The following is a 27,121-nucleotide window of genomic DNA, read 5'->3' on the forward strand; positions in this document are numbered from 1 at the left end:
AAAAAACAAGGGGGGGGGTCGTCTATTCTGTTTACATGCTGTTATCACCAAAGGAAGTCAAGACAAGAACTAAAGCAGGGCAGGGACCTGGAGGCAGAAACTGATGCACAGGCCATGGCGGGTGCTGCTTTCTTATGGAAGGAACACAGGACCACCAGCCCAGGGATGGCACCACCCACAGTGGGCTAGGCCTTCCCTCATTGATCACTAATTAAGAAAATGCCTTAGAGCTAGATCTCATGGAAACATTTCCTCAACTGAGGCTGCTTCCACTCTGATGACTCTAGTGTGTGTCAACCCCACACACAAAACTAGTCAGTACTTCAGTAATGTGTGAAAACTGAAAAAACACAACAAGATTGTTATGAAGCTCAAATGAAAATGTTTGGAATTGTTTGATAAATAAAGTATGATTCATGCCAGGTGTTGAGGCACATGGTTTTTAATTCCAGCACTCCAGGTAGAGGCAGACAGATCTCTACGAGTTCTAGGCCAGTGAGGGCAATACAGTGAGACAACAAAAGGCAGGCAAGCAAAAAAAAAAAAAAAAAAAGGTGTTAAAGTATTTCAGAAGCATCTATGGTTTTAGGCCTGCAGACTATTTTCATTACTACAGAAAGAAACCTTATGTTCTGAACCCTCACCCCAACCCCCATCTTGAGGCTGTGTCATGTAGTAGTTTATTTTTTAAATTGTTTTCTTTATGTTTTATTTATTATGCACACATGCATGTCTGTCTGTGCATATTCCATATGTGTGGGTACTGTCAGATGAGAAGACAGTGTTGGACTCCCTTGAATTGGGATTTATAGGCAGTTGTGCATCACCCATGGAGGTTTAAATTTGTACAAATTTAAATGAGGTCAAGCCTTTTCTGAGTTGTGAACATTTGGAGGCCAGAGGACAACCTTGAGTATCATTTCCACAGTGTCTATTTTTTTTGAGTCAGGGTCATTCATGGGTCAGTCATTCTAACAAGCCCCAGATATCCTCCTGCCTCACCCTATCCAGCCAAGGGCTTGTCTCACAGATTCTTTTCATAGTTACATTGGTTGTCTGGATAGCCTTGTTCATAAAGAGTGTATGGACCTTTACTTACAGAGGACTTTTTCCTGTCAGTTTCTATCCACTGCTGTAACAATTACTCCAGTACAGCAACTCAAGACAGAAGAGAACATTAAGCATTGTAGTTCTGTGGGTTAGGAACTTGAAGGTGGGATTAAAGCATGCACTGCCACCTTCTGGCTAGATTTTATTTTTATTTTATTTTTCTGCCTGAATGAATGTTTTGTGTTCCATGTGTGTAGTGCCTGCATAGGCCTGAAGAGGGTATTGGAGCCTCTAGAACTGTAGTTACAGATAGTTGTGAATTGTTATGTGGGCACTGGGAACTGAATCTGTGTCCTCTAGAAAAGCAGCCAGTATTCTTTTTTTTTTTTTTTTTTTTTTTTTGGTTCTTTTTTTTTTTTTCGAGCTGGGGACCGAACCCAGGGCCTTGCGCTTCCTAGGTAAGCACTCTACCACTGAGCCAAATCCCCAGCCCCCGAAGCCAGTATTCTTAACTGCTGAGCCATCTCTCCAGTCCCAATTTGTTTTTAAAGGACATACGAAAAAAATGTTGTGTCTTGTTGGGTATTAATCCTGTCATTTTGGGAACCATTCCCTTTCCAGTAGTATGGCATGGGTCAACTTGATTACTCTTGGCAAGAGCCAAGTTTGCTGTCTGCTTTTTTTCTGCTGAACCACCTATTACCATCGTTTCATGGGTCTTTCTGAGTTGTGATAATCAGTAAGAGTTGATTTCTCAAAATTCTGAAATTTCTTTAAATTTCTTATACTTTGAATATCTAATCTTCTTTAGTCTCTGAGTCTTAATGGGAACTTTTATGCGAGAATTAGAAATATTAGTGACAGGGTGATTACTACTAAAGAAATAGACAGCTCTTTATAATGTGTTCATACATAAAGGCTAATTATAACACCTTTTATTCAAGCACTTGGGAGGCAGAGAGGCGGGTGAATCTCTGGTCTCTAGAGCAAGTTCTGGGACAGCCAGGGCTAAACAGAAAAAGCCTGTCTGAACAGAACAAAGGAAAAACAAAACAAAAAAAATACCATTGAACTAAGAAATAATTAAAAATTATTGTTTATCCTTTATTCAAAAGTTTTTTGTTTGCTTTACATTTTATTGAAGACAGGGTTCTGACTCTGTAGTCCTGACTGTCCTTAAACTCATACACCTGCTTCTGCTTCCTTAGTCTTGGGATTAATGGCGAGTGCCAACCACTTCCCATTAATGTATACTTTGTCTTTAATTGATTGTGTTCCAATTTTGCCCATAATCTATTTGACATATACCCAAATACCTGACCTTTGCCAGGTCCAGTGTTTTCTATGATTTGATCATACCTGGTTAAAGAAAATGTGGCTATGAGAGTAGCTGATGCCCTCAGTGTAACCTTCAAGACAGTGCCAGCTTCATACTGACATTTCCTAGTGACTCTGTAATAAGTAAAAATAGAATAATAAACATAATACATATATATGGGTGTGTGTGTATGGGGCAGTAGGTCTTGCTTTATTTATTGTATCACCAGCCATTTGAATTGTGTGTGTGTAACTCAGTATGTTCAAAATACGTCATTTGTTTGTTTGTTTTGAGGCAGGGTTTCTGCGTGTAGCCCTGGCTGTTCTGGAACTTGTTCTTCTTTAAACCAGGTAGACCACTATCTTGAGTTAAGGGTTAAAGGTGTGTGCCACCGCTGCTTAGCTGCAAAACACTATCATTTTAGTATGCAATCAATATAAATAAATTAATGAGAAAAATCTTTTTCTGTTTTATTTAATCTTGGAGCTATACTAGGAATTGCGCCTAGTATTGTGACAAGCGTCTTGCCACAGAACCATACCCTCAGCCCCTTATTTAATCTTTGAAGTCCACTGATGTTTCTTCTTCATAGCACATCTCAGTTCAAATTCACTGTTGTTCAGATGTGCAGAAGCCTTATTTGTGTGTCACACAGAAAGCATAGATCACAAACTGCACATTTGAGCAGTAGAGAACTCTGACCAAGAAAGAACCCAAGTAAGAAGTAGAAGTGAGGGCTTCGAGAGATGGCTCAGCGGTTAAGAGCACTGACTGTTCTTCCAAAGGTCCTGAGTTCAATTCCCAGCAACCACATGGTGGCTCACAACCATCTGCAATGATGCCCTCTTCTGGTGTGTCTGAAGACAGCTACAGTGTACTAACAAATATAAAATAAACACATCTTTAAAAAAAAAAGAAGTAGAAGTAAATTTGGGGCTGTGTCCATCTTCTAGTCAGTGGCAGAAAATTGGGAGGAGGGAAGGGCTATTGAAGGTGGAACTATAAAGTTTGATGATTAGATTGGAGGTGTGGCAGAGAGGAGCCAAGTCTGTCTCACAATTTGAGGTGTGTTTTAGTGAGCTTGGGTGAATGGAAGGTTTGGTTAGGTGATTGGCTGTACTAGTTTACTTAGTTGATAATTAGTTCACTCTTAGACAGTCATGGGAACTGTCTACTACTTGGACATCTTGTTTAAAGTACAGAGACAATCCTACTGGTTTAAGAATTGTATTTATAGATCCACTTAAGAAACGGCTAAGTGTTATGATGTGTGCTGCTAGGATGTGCTGAAGAGCTGGAGGCAGGAGAGCCTCAAGATCATAAAGAAGCCAGTGGAGATCTCTTCCTTCCTCAAAGCTTGTTTTGGATCTTTTAAGCTTTGCAAATTTTTTTCAGGACTAGTTAATCTGGAAGACTGATAAAGAGTGTACACAGTCTGCACTTTCAAAGGCTCCTGGGATAGTAATGTATAGATAAAAAGAATGGCCAGGGAGAAAGAAGACTTTGTGGTCAAAGAGGCCAACATTCTCATTCCAATGTGGGGGTCGGCGGGGGCAGGTGGGAAGAGGTATCTCTTGGTGAACTGCACTGAGAGCAGGTTAAAATGAGGACTGCAAGGGTAACTGGCTGAGCCTGACTTGAGGTTGGCTGGTACAGATAGTACCAGAGTGTAATTCATTAGAGAGGGAGTGCTATCATATGCTATAAAAATAATTACTACAAAGCACTAACCAGCCCAGCCCAATAGAAATGGACAAAAACTATAAACAGACACTTGGCAGAAAAGTGAAGTATAAATGGCTTTTAAAAATTCAAAAAGTAGGGGCTGGAGAGATGGCTGACTGGTTAGGAATGTGCACTGTTCTTGCAGAAGACACAAGGTCAGTTCCCAGCACCTGCATTGTAGCTCAGAACTGCCAGGAACTGAAATCATGTTTGCATTTTGATGGATGTGAAGAAACAGACGTTCACATGCACAAATGGTGGGAAGAAAGTGGGTGTGACCTAAGAGAAGCCCATGTCTGTTCTCCAGCAGCTCCACTTTTGGGAGATGAGGCTTTTTTGGTAAAAGCAAGAGTTGAAAACTACATGGTCATTAGTGGGGAAGTCTTACATGAGGAAGTCTATACTTGACAGACTTCTTCAGGAAAGGATTTAGAGGTTGTTTTTTGTTTGTTTTTGTGGTCTTTTTTTTTTTTAAAGCTATAAGTCAAAATCTTTTAAGAATTTTTTTCTTATTTAAAGAAAAACATTTATTGAAAAACATCCCAGTGGGTCTGGTATAATAAGCCAGAGCAGGCTGTAGAGTGAGCCTTTGAAAAGAACTGTTACCTGGTCACCCTGTGGGGGCGTCCACCTTTAGAATGTATGTCAGTCAGTGAGGATTCCTTTTTCAGAGGCTGCTAAGATTCTCTTTGGGGAACTTGGTCCTGCTTTATGTACATACTGGGCGACACCACAGGGAAAAGGTATATGATGTCTTATAAGATTTGTAAGTGAATTTACATCCCATTTTACCTGATTGTACCTAGAAACGAGCATATCTTCCATCAAGGCCACATAAAATTTTACTTGGTTTGAAGCAAGTGTCTGATGCCAGAGAGCTCTCTGAATGTAGCATGGGGCCTAGTGTATGTGAGGGCCCCAAACTAAAGAGACTGGCCTGCTTCTGCTTCTTGAGTACTGAGGTTAAAGGTGTGCATTATCACATCTGGCTTTGAGCAACTTTAAATTCTCTGTCATTTTCAGTTTAAATTTATTTGAGTAATTTCTTAAAAATTTGAGACTGGTGGTATTCTTTGATTTGTTTTTCTTTGCATTCTGATACTGTTTATATTTCCTTATTGCTTAGATCATATTGGAAAGTGATGATTTAGTCTCAAGTCTCCCATTTTGTAGGTAAGACAAACACAAAGAGAAGAGATTCTCTACCTAGAACAGATCCTCCATGCCACCTTAGTCAAGACTTGCCTGTTGGACTTAAAGGGATGTGCCTTTGATTACACTGCTGCTGCTATAATGAAGAGGATCAATCTATGAATGATACTAGTTTATTGAAAAAGGGCATGTTGGTGCATGTCTAGAACCCCAGCTCTTGGGAGGCAGAGGCAGGAGGATGGCAGCAAATTGGAGGCAAGCCTGATGTACATAGAGAGTTTAGTCTGCCCTGGGCTACAAAGTGTGAGATTGTCTTGAAAAAAGAAAAGAAAGAAATTTACTCTAATATATTTTCACTCACTTGGTTGCTCATATGCCGTATAAAAGTTTTGGTGACATTGAGAAAGTGTTAAGAGCAGGAACCTCAGTTGGGCTGACCAGTGTGTAGAAATTCCTTATTCACTGTGGCTGTAACAGGTATAGGTGGTCCTCCGCTCTTGACTTTGGATGCTAATTTACTAATCTGTGACTTGGCTGTATTTTCATAGTAGGTTAGACTGAGCTGGCTTCTTGTGTCTGAAGTTAGTGCTCCTAGTGAACATAGCCAGACAGTGATGTAATCCAGTCAGGTGCCAAGTTTTGCTTACAGTGTATCACCTACTGATACGGCCTTCCTAAGGTGGTAGGAAGGCTTACCTTGGCTTGTACTTTACATAGTAGTCTCTTTACAGTCTTTGTGTGATGACTTTGGTTAATGGTTTAGAAATGTTATTATTCTTTCTGGGGCCTGTATTAGTGGTTGGTGTTTCTGAAGTTACCTGACAAAGTAACAGGTATATGTGTATAATTTTTAGTGTTGGGTATTTCTGAAGATGTAGAGGGTTTTTTTTTTTAAGTTTTCGGTTTCTCCCAATTATGGATGTTTTTACAATCCCTTTTTATTAGACAAACTCTTGCTGTGCAGCCTAAGTTGATCATGTACTTACTGTGTAGCCAAGGCTGACTTTGAGCTTCTCCTGTCTCAGCTTCCTATGCACTGGAATTGTATGTGCGTCACCACGTAGGGTGTTGATGATGTTTGTATTCAAAGTTTATAGGTAAGGTTTTATTCACAGCATGCTAGACATTGATGGTAAAGTGATAAGCAAGCCTTCATGTAGATGGATTATCTCACTGTCTTTGGTCTCTTCTGACTTGAGTAGTGTTTTGAAGCATGCATAGTGGGATCAGTTAGCCACATTAAAATGATCAAGGTGGTGGCCTGAGGATTTTATGATATGGCAGGGAGTGAAGTCTTGATTTTGTGGATCTGGACTCTTGGCTATCACTTGTCTGTAGTGTGGGCATAGTTTTGTTGTGCCCAATACCGTACAGGAAGTCGACATTGAATATTATGGAGTAGCTTCGCTCCCTCTTTGGCACCAATAGGGTGTGGTCTGCTTTTTAAAATTTATGTGAGTGCAGAGTGCAGGGACTCCCCTCCCCCTAACCCCGTAAAAATTTTGATTTCAATAAATTTGATGTCCATTAAAAGCCTGATTAGGATGATCCCTTTCCTATTCTCTTTAAGGTAAGGGGTTGTGAGTTGTAAATGTTCATTTTTCTATTTTCTCAGCCTTTATGATTAAGCAAATACATTTAATTGCTGTTCAGTTGAGAGATTCTGTTCTGTTTTAGGTTAAACCAGTTTTCTATGGGGTATGCAGGTGTGTTTGAGACTGTGAACCCAAGACTTTTGATTTAAGCATGCTAAGCATGCACTCTACCTCTGAGCTACGTCTCTTAACACTTTAACTGACACTTTTATACTTGTGTCATATTTGCATTCTTTAGCTGTCACCATAGTTAGTAGTATTGAAAAAGAAGGTAAGATTTATGGTAGGGGTAAATTTTATGTCTGTTGAGAAAAGTATTGTTTCTGTAAGGAATGATAGATGATAATACATTTAAAAATGAAAGCATATTAGTTTTCCTGACTTGATTATTTTTAGGGAATGGGTTTTTGTATCCATTTTTTTCTCCAAGAGAATAATTCAGTAATGGATAGCTAAACTACATGGCTATTGTTGTTGTTTGTTTGTTTCGGGGACAGGGTCTCTCTGTGACCCAGGCTATCTTGGAACTTGATATGTAGACTAGTCTGGTTCCACCAACTCAAGAGATTCTCCTGCTTCTGCCTCCTGAGTGTTAGAAATCAAAGGGCCAGCTATATGCTATTTTAGCTGTCAATTCATCAGTGCCTCTCATAGCTGCTGTGGCCCTGTCCTTACTCCCTTCCTCAGCAGTCTTGCTCTCTGAGAGCCTCTTTCTCATTTTGAGCTTTCTGATGTAAAAATATAATTTCCTAGAAATCAGATCTTTAGTGGAGATTCCCATGCTCTTAACTTTACATATGTCAAACTTTTATATTTCTTTAGTTTATAGCCAGTAGCAGCTCCTAATTAACTGGCTCCCCCCCCCCCAGCCCCCTTCCTTGACAGACATTGTTTAGAGGTGGGGGCTTTGCTATCTTTGTTCAGTGATCTTATGTCAGAGTTTGGATACTTTTAGTTCAGTTTTTTTTTTTTTTTTTTCCAAGCTAGGATCTGAACCCTTGTTTTGTTTGCTCAGTAGTCTGTCTAGCTTTTGCCACTCCTTCCATGCCCAACTTATTTCTCCATTTTAGCAGTAGCAGCCCTAGTGATCCACTCTCTCGTTATCTGATGTAAAGCAGATAATGTATACACACATACTGTTTTCAGTTTTGCTTCTTTCTCTCTTTTGCATCCTTCAACCATTGCTGTCATACTGCTTTGATTGTTACATTAGATTCAGGAATTGTCAAGCCAAGAAGAAAGTATAGCATTCATTTATGCCATGTTTATAGTTCAGGAATGGATTCTCAGGTTAGATGATATATCTTTTATCACAGAGCTAAGAAATAGCCAGTATGACTTTGCGGCCTTAGTAGCCTGTGCCGCTTCCCTGTCCAGAATTGGCAAGAACATGTTTTTTTGATTGTTTTCTGTTTTGTTTTGTTTGTTTCTTGGTTGTAGTTGTTATGGTTTTCAAGACGGGGTTTTCTGTGTAACCCTGCCCTGGAACCCATTATGTAGACCAGACTGGCTTTGAACTCAGAGAGATATATACCTACCTGTGCCTCCTGAGTGCTGGGATTAAAAAGAACTTGTTTACAATTCTTTAGTTTATGGACAGTAACAGCTCCTAATTAATTGGCTCCCGCCCCCCTCCCCCCAACCTCCTTCCTAAAAGCAGTTTATATTTCAGACTCTTTATGCCATGAAGGGAAAGCAAGCAAGCAGGCTCACTCACCAGGCATATTTGAAGAGTTCTTGCTTGGTGCATACCTTCTGAGATTATAGTTGTAAATAGTGCTCACTGCTTCTCATTATTCCTCCAGTGCAGATCTTTACATTGTTGTTAAACTAGTGGTTAGTATTATCATTGTGCTGGTTAGCTTTTTGTCTACTTGACATAAGCTAGAGTTAATCTGGGAAGAAGGAACATTCATTGAAACTTGCCTTTATCAGATTGGCCTGTGTGCAATTTTCTTGATTAATGGCTGATGTGGGAGGGTCCAGCCCACTAGCAGTACCACATCTGTGAATGTGGCCTTGGGTAGTATAACAGGCCAAGGGCTGGAGAGGTGGCTCAGTAGTTAAGAGTACCGACTGCTCTTTCAGAGGTCCTGAGTTCAAATCCCAGCAACCACATGGTGGCTCACAACCACCTGTAATGAGATCTGATGCCTTCTTATGGTGTGTCTGAAGACAGCTACTGTGTGTGTGTGTGTGTGTGTGTGTGTGTGTGTGTGTGTGTGTGTGTGTGTGTGTGTAAATAAATAAAAAATAAATAAAAAAAAAAAACCAGGCTGAACAAGTCATGGGGAGCAAACTAGTAAGCAGCATTCTTCTATGGCCTTTGCCTCAGTTCTAGCCTTCAGGTTCATGATGAAATGTAAGGTAAAATAAACCTGTTCCTCCCCAAGTTAGTCACGGTGTTTATCACAGTTGTAAAGACCTAAAAAGGACAATCTATGACTGTCATGCTATTTATAACAGTGGTATATTACATACTTTGCCTTCTTAAATGACTTTGCATATTTAGTGAAAATGGGCCTTTTTAATGCAGTTGTCTGTGATTTGGCATTAGATTCTGTTGTGTGTTCAAGTACTCTGTCTGTTTTTCTGAGGAACTTCTCATCCTGAAGTCAGACCTCTTGCCCTTGCTTGTGCCTGGGATCTTGCTGTTCCTCCTCTATCCTACCCTGGAAAGTTTTTTTGTCTTTCATGCATGGGTGATTATATCCCAGAGTCTGTGTAATCTGTTGCTGCTCCTCCTCTGGAGGAGCAGTCTGCAGTTTTTGTGAGAAAGCAAGCAAACCTGAGATTTTATTTATTTGTTTATTTATTTTTAAATTTATTTTGCTCCTTTCTGTGTACTCTTGGGAGGTAGGATCTTGGGAAGGGAATGTAGGGCTATTTTCATGCTAGACAAGTTCTTCACTACTGAGTTGCATCCCAGCCCTCTTATGTACTCGTTTTGTTTGCTTTTACAAGACAGGATTTCTCTGTGTTCCGCTGGCTGTCCCAGAACTCTGTAGACCAGGCTGGTCTTGAACTCAAGACCCACCTGCCTCTGCCTCTTGAGTGCTAGAATTAAAGAGGAGGACCATCATGCCCAGTTTTTTTTTTAAATGTATTCTTTAAAAAAAAAAAAAAAAAAACAATGCTTGTTTTTTTTTTTTTTTTTTTTTTTAAATTTTGAGTATTTCCCTGCATGAATTTATATGCACTATATGCATGCAGCTGCCTGTAGTGGCTAGAATGGGGCATAGAATCCCTGGAACGGGAAATAATAGAGTTAAACTCCATGTAAGTACTAGGAACCAAATCCAGGTCTTCTGCAAGAACAGTGCAGTACTCTTTGTTGAGCCATGGATCAACAAAGCCATGGATCCTTTCTGTGTACACTTGATTGATATTTTTAGGCACGTGTTTCTGAATTGGAGATAGTTTATCTCTTGCTTTTTGTTTGAACAGGTAGCTATAACAAAATATCATAGCTTGAGTATTTAAAGAACAGAAATTTATTTACAATTCTGGAGACTAAGTCAAAATCTGAGTTTTGGACAATGCAGATTTTAGATGAGGGACAGTTTCTGATCTACAGACACTGTCTGTTGATATATTCTTACTCTGCATTTCCTCAGAGAGCAAGTTCTCCGGTGTTTCTTCCTATAAAGATACTGAACTCATTTAATCATACTGCAAAGATAGCAAGACTTCGTTATAGAAGTTGAGGGCAACATAAAATATATGAGCCCTTTTTTAAAAAAAGAAAATCGTAATATACTGCTTTAATTGAGTGGAAAGGGGAATGTGTGTTTTTGAAACATAGTCTTTATTGTGTAGTCCAGCCTGGTCTTGAACTTAATGATAGCCATGCCTCAAATTTCTGAGTACTGGGACTTTAATCTCAAACAATGAAGGTGAAATTTTTTGTAGAAGGAATTATAAGGCTCAAAGTGAGTCTTAACTACTGGGAGACACCCCCTCCCTCCAAGTGAGACACGAGAACTAAGTTCAATGCAAATGCAAAAGGTTTATTTTTCTGGCGAGTCGGGGTCCACCTTCAATCATCCCCTCATGGCAAGTGACTAAAAGGGGACCCCAAATGGCTATAACAAGCAGTTTTTATACGTTTTGGGGGTACAGGTAACACCAGCAAGGTTACAGTTTAAACTAATTGGCTAAGCATATTGACCTTTGAATCTATTGGCTAGCAAGCATATGACATGCATTCGAACTCTATCTGGGACCAGAGGGTCAGGTGACTATCAGTCAGTACATTCTGCGGTTTTTCAAGAATGTCCCTGCTTCTCCTGAGAACTGTGGGTGGAGAATGGAACTTGACCTAAGGTGGGAAGCTGGTACTTGGCCTAATCTTGACCTGAGGCGTGGGTGTAAGGCTGGCAAAAGCCCCTAGGGTACTTCACAGGAACCCTATAACCTACCTACTTTTTACCAGACCAAGCTTCTTAATAGCTCTTACACTTCAGTAAGAACTAGGGTCCTTCATTTCCCCCTTTTTCTTTTTTCTTTTTCTTTTTTTCAGAGCTGGGGACCAAACCCAGGGCCTTGCGCTTGCTAGGCAAGCGCTCTACCACTGAGCTAAATCCCCAACCCCTTCCCCCTTTTCTTGTACAAGTTCCAATCTTGGAGCTACGCTTGGGGGGGGGGTGGTCTCTGGTGACTAACTCATTTTTTTAGGTCCTGTCCTCAGGGTCTCATATTGTTGGCGCAGGACCATCAGCTGTACTATACCTATTTTCTCTTTTAGGAAGGCTATAAACTTGTTCAATATGCAGGGTCCAAAGGTCAACAATAGCAGAACACTTAGGGGTCTTAACAAGGTAGATATGAGAGTAGTTAGCCAAGGGACGAGTTAAACCAAGCTTTGAACCAGCCCTGACTGTTCTCTCTCTTCTGTTTGGCTAGCCCTTCTCTCATCTTGGCTATCATATCATAATTTGTACAACCTGAATCCTCAAGTTTTTCTCTTTAGCCATCTTGTTGGTTCTTTGCCTTTCTGAGTAAATCTGATTATTGGGTTATATATAGCATTTGCACAGAAGATACCTCAATACCTCGGTTCCCCTGGTAGGGCCTCTCAGTAGAGTAATGATCAAGTCCCAAGACGAGGAGGGGTTCCAGTAGGTGTCTCCTGTAGTCTTGCATCCCCAGGCAGTGCAGTAAAGCTGATGTGGACCCCCACATCGGTGAACTTAAGTGATAGCTCTGTGCAGGGAATGCACATCCCTCCCCCCTTCTCCCCAAAGCCCAGAGCCCTCTTTCTCCCATATGGGTAGTTTGCTTCCGCCAGCACTCCCGTCATGGGTGGGGATGTCCATGAGTCAAGTCTTGCCACCAGCTGGCACAGGTCAAAAGTGAGGTCGTGCCACGAGATGTTGAGGGGTTTGGAGGCAGTCAGAGAGACGACCTCATCTTCACTTCCAGTGGAAACCACAGTCCAGGTTTGATAGATTAGCATATGGGAACAGCAGGGGTCCCTGGGGAGTGGGGCATCTGCAGGTTTCATGTGACATGGGACACATGCACCAGGGCTGCAATACTGGCCACCTTAAGGACTGTAGGAGTGGTTAACAGTACCAGGAAGGTACTGATGCCTCTGGATGTAGACCCAGTCACCAGTCTAGAAACAGTGAGGGATCTCTGGCATTCCTGAAGCATATAAGGCAGGCAGTTTGAGCCAAATCTCATGTTGTATTGACTTGGCTTGGAGCCTCAAGAAGAGGTTCCTGTCAATGAGTTGGGATACCTCTAGGGAGGGCCTAGTGGACAAAGCTTCTTATCTTTTTGATTCTCTGTAAAAGTCCTAGGCTACTCTTCTTGTGGCTGGATCATGAACTTTGACAGTGCTTGCACAAGTCTCCTTTTAGGATCTCTTGATTATTGTTTCTTTAATACTCAATACTGAATTAGCTCCAATTATTTATTTAATACCCAATACTGCTCTCTTTATCTTACAACCTTTCTATTCAATTTTTAATTTCTGCTCTGAGGTTTTTAAATGTATGTTGTACAGTCTTTCTGTTTTCTTTTGCATTTTTCTGTTTGCTGTGATGCTGTTTTTGTTTTTATTTTTTTCTTCAAGAGGACAAGACTTTATTGAAATATTAGGTTTAAAAGTTTGGGGGCTGGGGAGATGAGATGGCTCAGTGGTTAAGAGCACTGCTTGCTCTTCTATAGGACCTCGGTTCAATTCATAGCACCCACATGACAGGTTCCAGGGGACCTGATTCCCTTATCTGGATTCCGAAGGCACTGATGATACATGCTGCATGCAGGAAAAATGAAGTGAACTCTGCAAGTCAGCACTGGTACCTGGAGACCATAGACCAGTGTTTCTGCCCTGGGCACTTTCCTATGTGACAGCCAAACAGGGAAACTAACCTGGCAATGTTGGCGCTACTTAGATATCACAACCAGAAACTCCATCTAGCTAACAGTTGTTTACAATTTAAAAGCTAATCCATTTTACTCAGAGTTAACTACATACACACAGGCGTGGTACTAGAAGTATTTCCCCATCAAGTGGGCACCTAAGCAAATGAACCTTTAGGGTTAGTGCACATGCAAGCCCACTACTGGCACACCTGTAGTCTCTGCTTCTGGGAGATGGAGAGATCCACACACTTGGTGTGCTAATAGCTAGTTCGGCCTGATAGCCTGTTAAAACCAAACTAAGCCTACAGCTGGAATTCATTATCCCCCTCTCCCAGTCTAATGATTACAGTAAGTAGGCTCAGCTTTATTACACTAACTTAAGGTACAAGGATCTGCAAGTGGTACCCACAGGAGGCTCTTTTTGTTTTTGTTTTCAAGACAGAGCATCTCTGTGTAACAGCCCTGGCTGTTCTAGAATTTACCTGTGGATCAGGCTTACCTCAAACTCACAGAAATCTATCTGCCTCTGCTTCCAAGTGCTGAGATTAAAGGTCTAGGCCACCACCATCTGGCTGCTCTGCTACTGTTCATGCTAGGCTTTCTGGAGTGGTCTGGTAATCTTTGACTTTGCTCATATGCAGTCAGGGATGCACAAATGGAGAGTTAACCCTGGGAACTATCATTCTTTTATGCTTCCACAGTACAAGAACCGAGGGAGTGATACCACCTATTATTCGTGAACTTCTTAGCTTTTCATTTCTGAATGTCTTGCACTGACCAGAAATAGGACTTCTTGGGAGAAGTGGCAGAGAAGAAATTATATGAACCAGGAACATGCTGTGAGACGAATTAAATTGATCAGAAAACACAAAAGCTCCTAGGACAGCTTGCACAGCCAAAGCTGGGATGTTGTAAAGATCATGATAAATAATGGTACTATAAGAGTCTGAGTTCATACTAATAATAGATTCAGGAGAGAGTGAGTGGGCAGACTGGGGCATACCTTACTGAAGTTGCAAAGGCGGCTAATAAATGCAGAAGCTGTTCAACGTCATTCTCTGCTACATAGTGAGTTAGAGGCCAGCCTGGACTATATGAGACACTGTCTCAAATAAAACTTGCTTGTAAATATCATAGTGTCAGTTTCCAGTAAGTACAGAGACTCTAAAGTGAATGTTGTAAGGGCATCATCTATAAGATGTGTTCTTGCAGATTATTTACTGAGTCACCAAAGAAAATGTCACTTCACAGTGAAGTGTTACTGTCATCTTAACTGAATAAAGTATTCAGATAAGTTGTTCTCATCTAGTTAGCATTACAGCCCAAAAATGCACATCTAGCATTCAAAAGTGAAATAAAGATGAAAATGCTAACAGCCAAAAAATTTAAATATGTTTGATGATAGGAAATAAAGGAGACTTGGTTTTAGTTGTGTGTGACCCTGATTTGAAGCATAGTCACTGCCTCTGAGGTGCTGTAGAACAATTATGACTCAGCAGTTCCTTACCGGGATGTGTTCAGTGTTGTGAAGGAGAATAATTCAGCAGTTTCTGAAGACGTTAAGGAGAGGCGGGAGGTGCATGAAATACTTGAGGTCTGGGTATCATCTTCAGCAGCATTCTTGAACACATACATGTACAGAGTACTGAGTCAGTTATTTGGAAGTTTCTTGAACTGCTTAGATGGAACTCCTATTACTAAACATTTGTTTGTTTGTTTTTACTTAAATATGTAAGTATAAGTGCCCTCAGAGGCCAGAAAAAGTTGTCACTTCCCCTGAAATTAGAGTTAGAGACAGTTGGGAAGCTATGGATATTGGGAGTCAAACTTGAGTTCTTAACCACTGAGCGCCATCTACTCTACAACCTACCCTCCAATCCTGGGCACCAAACCATGAAACTTGTAAGGCTAACAAGTGGGAGTGGCTGATAGGTAGGGGCCATGTTAGGCAGGACTTATAAGGTTGGCATTATAGCATTACATCACCAGTCTGGCTCATTTGGTTAGTGAGCCCTCCAGTAAAGTTTCAAGTCATCTCCAAGTGCTGCTGCTTGTCTTCCCCCTAAGGTAGTTCCTCTCACGCACAACACAGTTTCACTTTTTAGTCTGAAGTGTAAAGGTCTTGCTTGCTGGCCAGGAAAGGAAGAGCCAGAAGGAGTCCTGGGTAGGGCGTGACCTTTCTTGTCCTGCCATTGGTCCTGTCGCTCCTTTGATAGTCAGTGGAGCTGGGGTGCACTGTCCCAGTTCAAAGAGCTGGGTTTTTTTTTTTTGTTTGTTTGTTTGTTTGTTTTGTTTTTGTTTTTTCTTTTTTTCTTTTTTTTTCGGAGCTGGGGACCGAACCCAGGGCCTTGCGCTTGCTAGGCAAGCGCTCTACCACTGCGCTAAATCCCCCACCTTGTTTTTGTTTTTTAAAGTGTATGGGCATCTGCTAATGTGGAAGAGGGTGAGATTTAGGTCTCAAGTATAGTATCTTTGGTCAGTGTTCTGTTTCATTCTGGCACTCCTGATTTTACTGTCTTCTTGTTTGTAGATTGTCCTTTAGGGAGTAGACATTGACAAAACCAAAAAATAGGTTTCTAGTTCTGTTTGTAGACCTATTTTCACATTGATTGCCCCTCCCTCTTCTACCCAGCAGTCTTAGTACTGTGCTGACATACTGTTTTGTTCTTCTGGATCTCATTTCTTACTATCCTAAGATTTTTAAATACATTTTTTGGGGGTATTAAACACATCTGGAGTTTGTCTTAATCGGTCTGTGATGATCTATGTTAACTGTCATCTTAACAGAATCTAGAGTCACTTGGAAAACAGGCCTCTGGTCATACCTGTGTGGATTATTTTGAGATGGAAGAAAGACTTGTCCAATATGGGCAAGCAGCATTCATTACTCTTTGTCTCTTGATTGTGGATCCCATGAGACTAGCTGCTTCAAGTTTCTGTCTTCTTGACTTCCTCTCCATGTTGGATTGTAGCCTTGATCTGTGTGCAGAAGTGAGCTCCTTTGAGTTGCTTTTGTTCAGGGTTTTTTGTTTGTTTTTAATCACAGCAATAGGAAATGAAGCAAAGACACAGTTCAAGTGGAAATCCATAAGCCCTTGAACAAAGGCTCTATCTTTAAAGGGTAGACGATGCCCCAGCATCCTTAGACACAGTGTTTGCTTTTGGCATTTGAATAGGGATACAGACATTGTGTTAATGATATGCTGGGAGTCTGTGAGAGTGGACCTGGTATTTTGCTTGCAAGTAGCCAGAATAGGTGGTTATTGGTGGTATTACAATTTATGACAGAATAGCTTGAGGGACCTGGAACTACACAGATTTAATGCCAGTTTGTGTGTGAGTGTGTGTATACATGTGTGTACATGTGTGCACATACGTACACAATTTGGAGACTGTCTTAGTTTTGTTGTTGTTTTGTTTGTTTTGAGACAAGGTCTCTCTTTAGCCCTGGCTGTCTTAGAACATGCCACATAGACCAGGCTGGCCATGAACTCATAGAGATCTGCCTCTGCCTCTGCCTCTGCCTCTGCCTCTGCCTCTGCCTCTGCCTCTGCCTCCTGCCTCCTGCCTCCTGCCTCCTGCCTCCTGCCTCCTGCCTCCTGCCTCCTGCCTCCTGCCTCTGCCTCTGCCTCTGCCTCTCCCTGCCCTCTGCCCTCTGCCCTCTGCCCTCTGCCTCTGCCTCTGCCTCCTCTGCCTCTTCCTCTGCCTCTGCCTCCTCTGCCTCTGCCTCTGCCTCTGCCTCTGCCTCCAGAGTACTGGGATTAAAAGGGTGTGTTACCACACCTGGCAGAAGGGTTCTTTGGAACCGTAACAGAGAATGATAGCTTCAAGTGGATGTAACCTTTAAAATACTCATATACATAAAAGAGAGAGAGAGAGAGAGAGAGAGAGAGGGAGAGAGAGAGAGAGAGAGAGAGAGAGAGAGTGTGTGTGTGTGTGTGTATGTGTGTGTGTGTGTTCATCTGCAAAGGCCAGAAGAGGTTGTCAGCTCCCCATAGAACTGGAGTTATAGATGGCTGTGTGTCATCATGGTGGCATTGGGGATCAAACCTCTTCCTCCACCACCAGCTAGTGCTCTTACCTGCTGAGCCATCTTTCCAGCCCTTTGTGTAATACTTTAAAGGACAGTGCTTTTGTAGTCAGCCTTAGGTCATTCCAGAGATAGCGAGGATATGGTTCTCCACAGTCACTGACAGTGCTGCCTTGGCACTGTGTTTATTTCCAGTGTGGAATAAAAACTGTAGTGTAGGATATTCTGTTTTTCATGTTCACATAGAAAAGCTTCAATTTGAGCTTTTTACTTCTCTGAAGTGTTGTTCTATGAGAACCAAGACTCTGACCCAGTGTTTTTTTTTTTTTTTAAATGGCAGCTGTCATCAAACCAAAACACAACACATGTGATTCTCTGTTTTGTTTTTGTCTTTACAGGAACACTTCTGTTTCATACGGTATCCCCTCTCACTCCTGCTAATCTGCTAATGTAATTTGGAAGATAGCTGCCACCAGGATAACCTGTAATGGGCAAGGAGCCACAGAGAAGAAAACATTTCTTTTAGTTTTAATCTTGGTTTGAAAGGTAAGACTGTTATGACCATTAGGTGTTTCCTTCCTGTAATCCTTGTAAATAGGAGAGCAGTTTTGTGTTCTGAAGCAGACCTGGGCAGTCCGCCTGCATTGAAGAGAGTGTAGTACTATGGTGTTTTTAGGATGTTAAACAGCAACCGATGTAGCTGACTTTGGTTATCTAGGAGTCTCCAGAAGTCAGTAGGTTCTGGTTTCTAGTGGATATTGAGCTGGCCACTAAGAGCAACCAGTCTTTGCAAGCTGGAGTGGTTCAGACAAAGAGCAGAAGGTCTTAGACTCGGGCTGCCTGACTCTGTGGGGTGTTCATTTTGTACCAGTAGCTTCTAGCCATCTGCTTCACAGTTTTTGAATTGTAATTGCTATAATTCTTTACTGGAACTTTTGATTAAAGATCAGAGATTGACTTTGCATATTTATTCAACTTTGGCTCAGTGTGTAGCTGCTGTATTACGAATTCTAATTATGTTCCCCAAAAAACTGTTTGCACTAGAGGTCTGAACATAGCTTCTAGGAAATACCCCCCCCCCCCCTCTGATTGGTAAATAAAGATACCAGCAGCCAATAACTGAGGAGGACAGACAGAAACTCAATTTTAGGATTTCCTGGGCTTGGGACCTGGAGGAAAAAAAAGGAGGAGAGTGGCCATGCTTTAGGAGAGTGTGGAGAGAGGACAGACACAAAGTTTGTCATGTGGTAGGGAAACAAGGAGAGCTCCCTGGGCTCCATGCCAAGAAAGCGCAGCCCAGAGGGCATCACGAATGGGTCCAGAGAAGTTAATAAGTGATAACTCAGAAATATCAGTGGGAGGTATATTATAGCAGTATGGAGGGTAGGCTGTTGTTCTTCATAGGGCATATTAAGTATGAAGGTTATATGTGTGTCTTTCATTCAGGAACAAACCATTGAGGCAGGTAGCAAACCCTGCACAGGGATTTATTAATAAATAATAGAATAGATGGCACCCAGCATTATGTCTCAGTGAGACTGGCCTGTTCATGTACATTTCAGGATTCCTGCTGGCTCTAGAACTAGCTCCTCCTTGGTGGCTTCCTTTTGTATCTTCTGATTGGCATTGTCTCAGTGCCTTTTGATTCTTTGTAGTACATTTGTCCATTCATCGCTACAGTTGTGGAGCTATGATGACTTTGATTCTGATCACCAGCTGATTGATCCCAGGCATCCAGAATGTTGCTTTGCCTGTGACCTGCCAAGCCCTTCAAGAAAGAGGTGGCCCTTGGCTTCCATAGTGGTGTTCCTTCTCTGCCATTTTCTCCAACTGAGTCTGAATGTCACTGTCTGTGTGCAAACTTCCTCCGGCTGTCATAATTTCCTTAGCTGTTTATTGTTCAGTAACCTCTTGACCCTAAGCCTAAAAAGTCAAAATAAAACCTTACTGCCAAGCTGGGTATGACGGCACACACCTTTAAATCCTAGCATTCAGGAGGCAGAGGCAGGCAGATCTCTGTGAGTTTGAGGCTAACCTGGTCTACAGAGCAAGTTGTAGGATGGATAGTCAGGGCTACACAGAAAAACCCTGACTCAAAAACAAACAAAACCCAAAACTAAACAAAAGCTTACCATTGGTAAGTCATTAAGCTGCAGTGTAGCAGAACAAGTCAGGAACTAATGATCTGTGCCCGAAGAAGTGCATGTGCCTCACTGTGGACACCTGGTGTGTGGTGGTGCCAGTTCAAACATTGCCCAGTACCTGCTGACGGACACTAGAAGAATGGCTGCAGTTTTAATTCACTTACTTTTTTTTAAGTTTGATAAATTTGTTCAACTAAACCTCTTCTAGGTCTCGTGCATCATTTTTTTTAAGCTGTAGAGGTAACTACCATGTTGAGTTGTAGCATGGCACAGCGGACTCTGTTTTATTTAGGTTGTCTTTTCTCTGCTGATTAGAAAAGTATTCTGCCTGTGTCTGTTTCATGAAGACTATTAGACTAAAACCTCAGAGTATCGGGTTTGTGACAAACACATTGACACCCTCTTGTCGCCTTCTTCCTTCTGCACAGACTTGGGCCTGCTCAGTCAGCTTTGTTCACTTCAGTGACCTATGTGCCTCTATGTGTATTCCTACTTCACTCCACCTTGGCTATGAAGAGGAGGTTGGATCTGTCACATGCATACCTCCTCCATCATTTCCAACAGTTAAGAACACCTTTTACCTGGAGTCAGTAGTAAGTGTAGGTATACTTCAGTTAATTATTCCTTAAAGCTTTGACATTTGCAGAGTTTTCAGTTACAGTCAGATACATCCGGCAACTTGTCTGCTGTAGTAATGGAGATACGTTTCTGTCTAGAGTCCTGTGCCTCTGGATATGTTGTTCTTGAGCTTTTCCACAGCTACTGTATGTACCTTCCTTTCTTTTCCTCTCTTGCAAGGTGTCTTAGCTTCTTGTTTCTTGTGTGTTTGCCATCTTTTGTGAAGCACACTTTGAGGGGCTACTTGAGAAAGTATGGGAGTCTGTAGAACTACTCTTTCTGAAGTATCCTCTACAGCTGTTAGAGGAGGCTGGTGTCATTTTACTTCTTATTTTGTGGTTTTATTTCTGTGGGTCTCTCTTCCCTGGACAAATTTCAAGACTGTCTTTGCAACCACAAATTTCATGACTATCCAAGACATTTTATTTCAAAGTATTTAGGTTGGCTTGTGCAAGTCCTAAAGACAGCTCTGTTAGATTAATTTTGGGAAATACCATTTTACTTTTTTTGGGTTCACCATCAAGGTGGTAGGTTATAGAATATTCTAAACTGGGTGTGACCGGGCACCTTTCTCAGCCAAGGACTGTGGGTTTCAATTTTGAGTCCAACCTTGGCTACACGGTGAATTTAAAAATGTAGGACTGTGGGCTAGAGAGATAGCTCGCATTGACGAACCCTTGTTGCATTTGCAGATAACATAGGTTCGCTGCTCTGTGCTACCTTTCACTCTAATACTTAAGGGAATCCAGCACACTTTTGTGGCTTCCGTAGAACTTTAGGCATGTGATATATATACAGATAAGCAGACACGCACGCACACATGCACACATATTTTAAGTAGTAGGACTTGGACTACTCCATGGTAGTGCCTTCCTAGCCTGCTAGAGATCTTAGGTTCCGTTCCTATTCTCTAGAATCCCCCCCCCCCTGACTCCCCAAAGAAAGCTGTTTGGTTTTATTTGGATATTAGACTTCCCAGATATTTCATTGTTTTTGTCTTTTTATTCATTTGTTGACTGTCTTTCCTATTTTTTATGTCCCTGTATTTCATTAAAGTTAACTGTAGAAAAGAAAGGTTATGCAGGGTCATGGTCACTAAGCCTGTAGAACTTTCCTATTTCCTTTCAGGGGTTCCATGACAGGAATATATAGCTATAATTTGTACCTTTACATCAAAACAGTTTTGATAGGCAGAGTGACAAACATTTCGTGTGGCCGTCTTCCAGAAGAAAGCTGCCCTAGCAGAGGCTCTTTGTGTGTCTGCAGCCTCTCCTTAACAGGCTCTAGTTTCTGCTCACTATAATCTTTACTTTCCTCTCTGGTTCTTTCTTATTCTTGCTCCACAGGATAGGTTTTCTTTTATACATGATAATAGAAAAGAGTTTTAGTGTTTCCAAGCCTACTCGTTTTCTCCTTAAAGTCCTTAAAGTGGCCATTTTGAATGCCACTGTGGTTGGCAGTCTTCAGTTTCCCTCAGAGTAAGATACTGTATTTGGTGACATAATGTGATATGGTTCAGTAAGATGTCGTCTGTCGAGGGTAGGCAACAATGAGATGGTATCTGTCTCCCATGGAATAGAACATGTTTTACTTATTACCACATTTTAAGATTATGTGTTAGCTATGCTATAGTATAACCGAGTTGAGCTTACAACCAAGTACAATTTAGCCAGTTTTTCTTTCACCTTTTACATTACATTTTTAAAAAAGATTTATTTATTGTATGTATACATTGTTACTGTCCTCAGACACACCAGAAGAGGGCATTGGATCCCATTACAGATGGTTGTGAGCCACCATGTGGTTGCTGGGAATTGAACTCAGGACCTCTGGAAGAGCAGTCAGTGCTCTTAACCACTGAGCCACCTCCCCAGCCCTACATTACATTTTTTAAGTTACATTTTTATTCACTTATTCTGTGGTGTACATTTGTGGGGATCAGAAGCCAATTTGTGCAAGTCAGTTCTGCCTGCCCACCATGTGAGTTCCAGGCATCAAGGACTGCCAGCTTGGCAGCAAGTGCCTTTACCTCTCTGATCCTCCAGCCTGGCTTTTGTGCTTTACTGCTGTGTCTCTTTTCTGGGTGCAGGCACTTCTTTTCTCCTGTTTGGCTTGTCTGTTAATGCCACCAGTGCTGCCTGGCGGGTGGGCAGGTCAGAGGTTTGGAGTCCCTTGGGTGTTTGATGGAAAGCTCTTCCTTTCTTCCTCTCCTCCTGTGTCCCCCTATTGTGGCATGTGCAGCTTTCCTATCCCTCAGAGTAAGTAACCCATACCACTTTTGAAGACCTTTGTTCCTTTTTTCTCTCTCGTAAGTTTCTGGGAGAGCCTTGCTCCTAGTCGGCCATTGCTCTTGCTTACTTTTACCCCTTTCCTTTGTTTAAACAAAAGCTGAAACCTCCTATTCCTATTATGAGTAGCTCATTCTTCTCATACATGGAACAGTTGCTTTTGAAATTGTACTCAATAGAAACAGCTTCCCATTACTAGTTGTGGACTGCTTAATGAGGTTTCCAACAGCATCAGACCATGTACATGCCAGTGGTTCTATAGGAGTATAGCACCCAGTGACATCACGCCATCTCAGCTGAGTTTGTGATGTTCTCAAAATGACAAACTGGCCTAATGGATATTCTTCTTAGACAGCTCTCCTTAGAAGGAGAAGCTGGCTGTTCATTCTAGTTGAACATGTGTATTTATACTCTCATACTTGAAATATTTGAAAAGTAAGTCTGGATTTTTCTTGGTTGTAGTCCTTTTTTTCCTACTCCCTAAATTCCCTTTACCCCTCTCCTTTGTTTTTTGTTTGTTTGTTTTGTTTTGTTCGTTTTTAAAGAGATGGAGTCTCTTAATGTTTTCCAGGCTGGCTCCATCCTACTGGACTTAAGTAATTCTCCTGCTTCAGTCTTCAAAGTAGCAGTGTGTGCTGACATGCCAGGCTTCGCCAGTTATTATTTATACACACACACACACACACACACACACACACACACACACACACACACACACACATGTAAAATTTGTGTGTGATTGTCTTGCTGGGATATATGCATGTGGCAGATGACTGAGGAGGTCAGAAGGCAACACTGGATTCCCTGAAATTTGAGTTAAGAATGGTTGTGAACCATCATGTAGGTGCTGGGAATTGAACCTAGGTTCCCTAGAAGAGCAACAAATGCTCTTAACTGCTGAAGCTCCCCCCGCTCCCATTATTTTATTTTATATGTATGGGTGTTTTACCAACAAGTATGTTTATGCACCCCGTGTATATCCGATGACTGCATAGGCCAAAACAAGGACATCACATCCTTTGGAGTTACAGATAGTTGTGAGCCACTATGTGGAACTGAGACTTGAACCCAAGTCCTCTGGAAGAGCCAGTTCTGCTTAGTTACCTCTCCATCTTCTGGGCTTTGTTTTTTTGTTTGTTTGTTTGTTTGTTTTTGTTTTTTGTTTCTTTTTTTTTAAGCATAAAAATGAGCTGTGTATTGATACTTCCTGCTACATTGTTCTTTGCATTGCACCAGTACGCATGGATGGCATTGTGTAGAGGATTTGCTCTTTGAACATTGTGTTTCCTAGGCATTCCATAGGCAAGCAGTAAGTTTGTCATCCAGTACTAAAGTGCAGGCAGGAGTGAAAAGGTGAGATTAGGCTTTAACAAGGTAGAAGTTTGTTGGTAGTGAGGGAGGCATGGTAATTAGGAGAAAGCTTGGTTTGTTTGAGTTGAACCATTGCAGAATCTTCTCTGGCCTGAGCCCTTTTGGATCAGGCTTTGTTCTTTCCCCTCTCTATAGTAACACATCCTCTGTAGAGTGAGTACTAACTTAGCTTCAGTGTGTCTGGGAAGTCATTATCTACTCCCATTCACTAATGTTTCTGAAAGTCAGAAAAGTAATGTGTGTGGTCCCTATTGTCAATGATGTGACGTCTATTTTTCTCACTAAATTCTTGGATCTTAGATCTCTCTTTCTGCAGCAAACCTGAGCTGTGCTGTGTATTCATGCTGAGCTCTTCAAGACCTGGCCTGGCCTTGCCCTTTCTCTTTCTGCCTTCTGGCCCTCGAGGCCTGTTTCCCTGCTGCAGGGTTCCTGAAGCCTAATGGGTCTCCTTTCTATCTTTGCAAATAGATCCGGAGCACTTTCTTTCCCTCTACTGTATACCCACTACCTCTTGAGTGTGGGGTTGTAAGCCTGTATCACTTACTTATATGCATGGCTCCACTCCTTATTGAGGGTTATTTTTATAATGGATTCCTGTGGCAGACTGTCTTCCACAGAGCATCTTTGCTGTGTGGAAGCTTAGAAGTTTTACTTCCTTTGTCTGTTAAGGCTTTCTGTGTCTTGTATTCGTCAAGCAGTTGGTACCATTTATCTTACTCCTGCAGTATTGATGCAGTGTAAATTAGCATTTAAAGTTATATGGCACCGGGTGTGTTCATCCCAGCCTTAGGAAGGTAGGTGGATCTCTGAGTTCAAGGCCAGCCTGGTCTACAAATTGAGTTCCTGTACAGCCAGCAGAGAAATCCTGTCTCAACACCAACAACAAAGTTACATGGATTTAATTCCTTTATTTCCTTTCTTAAAGGAAAGTAGGGATATTAGCAATGTTCTGGGATACCTGGATATGACAAAGCTGGTTACTTTTGGTACCTTTGAAGAAACTGTGTAGGAGCCAATAAAAGAAACAGACGGTGAATTTGTTCTGCCTTCTCCAAGGAAATGTCTTTTTTGGCGACTTCCCTGGAGTCTGGGTACTCCCAGAGATGAAAGCAGGACAATATGGAGTGTAAAGTCAGCTTGGCCTATGTCTATGTCTCCAGGTTCTTCTCACTCCCTTTCTTTTTTTTTTTTTTTTTCCCCCCTGGAGCTGGGGACCGAACCCAGGGCCTTGAGCTTGCTAGGCAAGCGCTCTACCACTGAGCTAAATCCCCAGCCCCTCCAGGTTCTTCTCTTGTCTCCTCACCACCTCCTTCCAAAAAGGATGAGTACATTATATTGGAGATGGAGAGATGGCTCAACTAATGTCTTGTAGCTGACATTCTGATCCTCTCTGTGCCTCTACCTCCCAAGGGCCAGGACTACAGACATATCTTTCTGTGCCTTGTCTCTTTGGTCTTTATGTGGAAAAATTGTTAATGACTAACTTTGGCTGTGGAACAATTGGAGGAACTATTTCCGTACCACATGAGGATCTTTGGTTAGGGACTGCAACAATCTTGAGTCAGGGTCTCATTGTTGCATAGTACGGTGTGGTAGGTGATATGTGGCTCTTGAGAACTTCAAATTGAGAAGTCCAATTTGCATGTGCTATGGAGGTGTAAAATATACATCAGATTTCCACAGGCTTCTCACTTTCATTTTTGTGTGAGCATATGTGTGACTGTGTAAGAACAATTTGGGGTGTTATTTCCTAGGAACCACCTTGTTTTCAGACAAGATCTCTTGCTGATCTGGTACTTGGTGATTAGACTAGGTAGGCTGGCTGTCAAGCCCCATTCACCTTTCCTGTGCTGGGATTATAAACATGTACCACTGACTGGACTCTTTTACTTGGGTTCTGTTATAAAAAGTGTTTAATCTCTGACCGAGGTTTCTACCCTGCCTTTGTTATTTCAGTTCCCGGATGAAAGATGCACACAGACTTTATATTTACAATCTGCCTTAAACAATATAAGAGTTGGGCAGATACTATGCTCTATGTTGTTAGAATCTTTTTTTATAGATACCCTGAGCTATTACTATGTTTCATCTGGGTTACTCTTAACTCTAATTGGACAGCCCTCAAGGCCATGTTCTCTTGACTTCTAACTCATGGAAGCTTCTTCTTCTTCCTTCTCCTCTTCTTGCACCTTTTCCTTCCCCATGGTCCCCTCCAACTCCCAGGCCTGTGAAACCTCAACCCCACCTATGTCTCTTCTGCCCAGGTATTGGTTGTTGGCATCTATATCTATCAGAAATAACTTGGGACCAAAGTGAAGGTTCAGATTCTCTCATCTCTGGGACAGCCAGGTCTTGGGGGTCCCCATGCTTAGTATTGCAATAGATGGTGAGAGAGCAAACTTCAGGGTTTTGTGGATTCAACTCAGATCTTCATGCTTGTATAACAAGCAAACTTTATTTACTGAACTGTCTTCTTAGTAAGTATGTACAGTTGGAGTTTAGAAATATTCCCTTCACAACACTTTTTAAAGCAATGTTAAAAGTTTTGGATATTTTGTTTTCTGAGACTTTTCTTATGTGTTACTTGGGCAGAAGCAGCTGCTCCTATTTCTGTATTGTTTGTTTGTTGTGCTCCAGGTGACTGCAACCACTACAGTGGAAGTTGTCCTAGCAGTAGTCACTACAAGCCTGGTGGTTTGCTCTGATGTTCCCCCTGGACTTGGAACCGCAAGGACTACAGTGGGGCTGGCTGATTCTGAAACTATGTAGACAGATTTGGTTGGGCTGGCATGTAACTGTGCAGTCTCACAGAAACCTGTGCTCAGGGCTTCCTTTAATGCTTTATTTACTGTTGGCTTCTTGAAATCGTCACCGTCTTGAGTTGATTTTGGAGATAGCATTTTTGTTTTGTGTCCAGACAGTCTTGGGTGTAGCTGTCACATAGGGCAGGGTATGGACTGGGAACTAGGCAGAATTGCACTTCTTCTGTAGAGAGGAGTGCTCAGCTGAAGCAGAGCTCTTCAGAAGGATGATGTGGTTCTTGTTATTTCTGTAGTCCACAGTTCATTCACATTGCATTCATCTGTTTTTCTGTTCAGAGAAACTAGGAGCTTTTGATAATGCGTGTTTTAAATTTAGCATTTGGTGTCATTGATCCTTTGTCCTCTTTGGACAGTCATATGTTGTGTGGTTCATATGTAAACACAGTCCCTTGCATTAGTACGCTTTTCATGGTTATGTATTCAAAATGTTTACTCAGTTTTTGAGAATACAGGCTAAATCCTTAGTTGTCCCTTTGCTTAACAGTTGATGAGCAATGTCCTCCATTTATGGCATCAGGTAGATGATGCAGAGTCCCAGGCTGGAGTTGCTCTTTCCTGAATTAGAAATCAGACTGCATTTTATAAAACTTCTAGGTGACTCCTTGTCCATAAAGGTTTGGGAGCAGTTCTCTA

At 41.7% G+C, this 27,121-nt stretch overlaps 1 protein-coding gene across 10 annotated transcripts in view; it reads left to right on the plus strand.

The window, feature by feature from the left end:
• The window catches only part of Ppp6r3 (protein phosphatase 6 regulatory subunit 3), a 112,469-nt gene that overhangs the window by 13,339 nt on the left and 72,009 nt on the right, over positions 1 to 27,121 (plus strand). For 2 of the 10 annotated variants that reach the window (XM_032891301.1, XM_032891302.1), the window contains exon 2: positions 17,644 to 17,791. The gene's annotated coding sequence lies outside the window, so the exon portion shown is untranslated. Of the gene's footprint in view, positions 1 to 17,643; positions 17,792 to 19,869; positions 19,989 to 27,121 lie in introns of those variants that run through there. The other 8 variants (XM_032891299.1, XM_032891304.1, XM_032891293.1 and 5 more) reach the window with 5 other exon arrangements.

The sequence above is a fragment of the Rattus rattus genome, chromosome 2 (genome assembly GCF_011064425.1).
Source record: "Rattus rattus isolate New Zealand chromosome 2, Rrattus_CSIRO_v1, whole genome shotgun sequence".
NCBI classification, from domain to species: domain Eukaryota; kingdom Metazoa; phylum Chordata; class Mammalia; order Rodentia; family Muridae; genus Rattus; species Rattus rattus.